This window comes from Oncorhynchus mykiss, chromosome 31, assembly GCF_013265735.2.
Source record: "Oncorhynchus mykiss isolate Arlee chromosome 31, USDA_OmykA_1.1, whole genome shotgun sequence".
Taxonomy (NCBI): domain Eukaryota; kingdom Metazoa; phylum Chordata; class Actinopteri; order Salmoniformes; family Salmonidae; genus Oncorhynchus; species Oncorhynchus mykiss.
In genome coordinates this window covers 18,097,720-18,101,015 of record NC_050571.1, presented here as the reverse complement: position 1 = coordinate 18,101,015, position 3,296 = coordinate 18,097,720, and positions in this window count along the sequence as shown.

Here is a 3,296-nt window from a genome sequence, read left to right as displayed (position 1 = left end):
GTGTTCCTTGGGTTACCAACCTCCGCTCTTCCCTGAGCAAGAGGAAGCAGTCAGCATACCCTTGGCCCAGATGTTAGTCTGCTGTTCTGAAGACCACCTTCCGGTATCGGCGACAGGCGGACCACCACCGGACTCCAGCTCCCCTCTATTGTCTCAGGCAGAGGGTATGGCTCTCCACTCAGGATCTGCCCCTAAGGGTGGAGTCCTGTAAACATTTCTCCAGCGTTATCGGCCCTTTCCCCAGTGTGGTGCAAGGACAACAACCTCTCCCTCAATGTGAGCAAGACAAAGGATCTGATCATGGACTACAGGAAAAGGCGGGTCAAACAGGCCCCCATTAACATCGACGGGGCTGTCGTGGAGCGGGTCGAGAGTTTCAAATTCCTTGGTGTCACCATCAAACTATTATGGTCCAAACACACCAAGACAGTCGTGAAGAGGGCACGACAACACCTTTTCCCCCTCAGAAGATTGAAAAGATTTGGCATGGGTCCCCAGAACCTCAAAGTTCTACAGCTGCACAATCGAGAGCATCCTGACCGGTTGCATCACTGCCTGGTATGATAACTGCTCGGAATCTAACCGTAAGGCGCTACAGAGTGCGTATGGCCCAGTACATTACTGTGGCCAAGCTTCCTGCCATCCAGGACCTACATACTAGGAGGTGTCAGAGGAAAGCCCAAAAAATATCAAAGATTCCAGTCACCCAAGTCATAGACTGTTTTCTCTGCTATCGCACGGCAAGCTGCAAAACATGGACCTGTACAAATCAGCTGGGCTAGACAATCTGGACCCTCTCTTTCTAAAATTATCCGCCGCCATTGTTGCAATCCCTATTACCAGTCTGTTCAACCTCTCTTTCATATCATCCAAGATCCCCAAAGACTGGAAAGCTGCCACGGTCATCCTCCTCTTCAAAGGAGGTGACACTCTAGACCCAAACTGTTATAGACCTATATCCATCCTGCCCTGCCTTTCTAAAGTCTTCGAAAGCCAAGTTAATAAACAGATCACTGACCATTTTGAATCCCACTGTACCTTCTCAGCTGTGCAATCCAGTTTCCGAGCTGGTCATGGGTGCACCTCAGCCAGGCTCAAGGTACTAAACGACATCATAACCGCCATCGATAAAAGACAGCACTGTGCAGCCGTCTTCATCGACCTGGCCAAGGCTTTCGACTCTGTCAATCACCGTATTCTTATCGGCAGACTCAACATCCTTGGTGCTGCCAATGCCTGGAACGAATTGCAAAAGTCTCTGAACCTGGAGACTTATATTTCTCTTACTAACTTTAAACATCAGCTATCTGAGCAGCTAACCTATCGCTGCAGCTGTACATAGCCCATCTGTAAATATCCCACCCATTCTACCTACCTCATCCCCATATAGTTTTTATTTACTTTATCCGCTCTTTTGCACACCAGTATTTCTACTTGCACATCACCATCTGCTCATTGATCACTCAGTGTTAAATGTAGCTAAATTGTAATTACTTGGCTACTATGGCCAATTTATTGCCTTACCTCCTCACGCCATTTGCACACACTGTATATAGAATTTATTTTTTTCTATTGTGTTATTGACTGTACGCTTGTTTATTCCATGTGTAACTCTGTGTTGTTGTTTGTGTCGCACTGCTTTGCTTTATCTTGGCCAAGTGGCAATTGTTAATGAGAACCTGTTCTCAACTAGCTTACTTACTCCTCTCCCACAGGAGAGGAGAGGGGGGGCTGGGACGGTTTTATGACACCTCACCTCAATCGTAAATTGTAAGTAGCAGACGACTCCTTTTGGTCTCTAGTATCAAGATTGAGATGACATTTTGCAGCCCGAAAACTCTAACGTCCAAAGAGTAAACTTTGGAACAATATTTCTAAGATAGGAACGGTCAGTGGGGATCAAATTGCTTTCATTTTGTGATGAGATTAAACACTGTATGAACCAAATACTATAACTTAGGAAGGAAACCCCCCTTCGGCTGTTAAGTTTCCATCCAATATGATGTTAATACAATATGAATAACCATGAAACTATTTTTGTTAAAATACGAATGTGATTTTAGTTTTCTAACAAGGACATAGTTTTCATGTCCGTTGCACATTAACTAAGCCACTCCCTGACTGAGGTCAGAAGAATGTGTCAGTGTGATGGAACTGCCCTTTTCAACCAGAATGCTTAAAAGGTTTCGTTAAGAATTAACATAGGAGACCAGCAAACAGCAAGCAGACAATCACTGGTGAATCATTGAAGCCACAGCGAACTAAGAAGGACATTGTGATCTCTGGTGGACAACCAGAGCCTTACACCCATCGAGCCAATCCCCATAGAACGCTTGAATGGTTTCAACAGAGAGACGACGAACAAAGACATCTACGCGTAAATACATTGCATTTCTTACCCAAACGGGCGGCGGTTCATGTGTAAGGTATATGGTTACTGTGAGCGTAGTTTCCAAATGTACGATAAATGTCCCTTTTTCGCTATCTCTCTATTTTCCCCACCCCCTTTTCCATCTCTGTGTAACAAGCTGTCATATCTTGTCAGTCCACTAGGGACTTTTGTCTCATGTAAGTGTGTATGTGTATTCTGTGTTATTATTTATTTAGTTAGTAAATAAATAATTAAATCAATTTGTGTAGTACTGAATAATCACAAAAGGTTGGGGTTCGTGCATATTCAAGAAGTCTGCGACGTTCAGAATGAGACTGATTTGAGGTAATGATTAATAAGTGACAGTAATCGATATACAACTTATATACAGTTGAAGTCGGACATTTACATACACCTTAGCCAAATACATTTCACAATTCCTAACATTGAATCCTAGGAAAAATTCCCTGTTTTAGGTCAGTTAGGATCACCACTTAATTTTAAGAATGTGAAAAGTTGAGAGAATGATTTCTTTCAGCTTTTCTTTCTTTCATCACATTCTCAGTGGGTCAGAAGTTTACATACACTCAATTAGTATTTGGTAGCATTGCCTTTAAATTGTTTAACTTGGGTCAAACGTTTTGGGTAGCCTTCCACAAGCTTCCCACAATAAGTTGGGTGAATTTTGGCCCATTCCTCCTGACAGAGCTGGTGTAAGTGAGTCAGATTTATAGGCCTCTTTGCTCACACATGCCTTTTCAGTTCTGCCAACACATTTTCTGTAGGATTGAGGTCAGGGCTTTGTGATGGCCACTCCAAAACCTTGACTTTGTTGTCCTTAAGCCATTTTGCCACAACTTTGGAAATATGCTTGGGGTCATTGTCCATTTGGAAGAACCATTTGCGACCAAGCTTTAACTTCCTG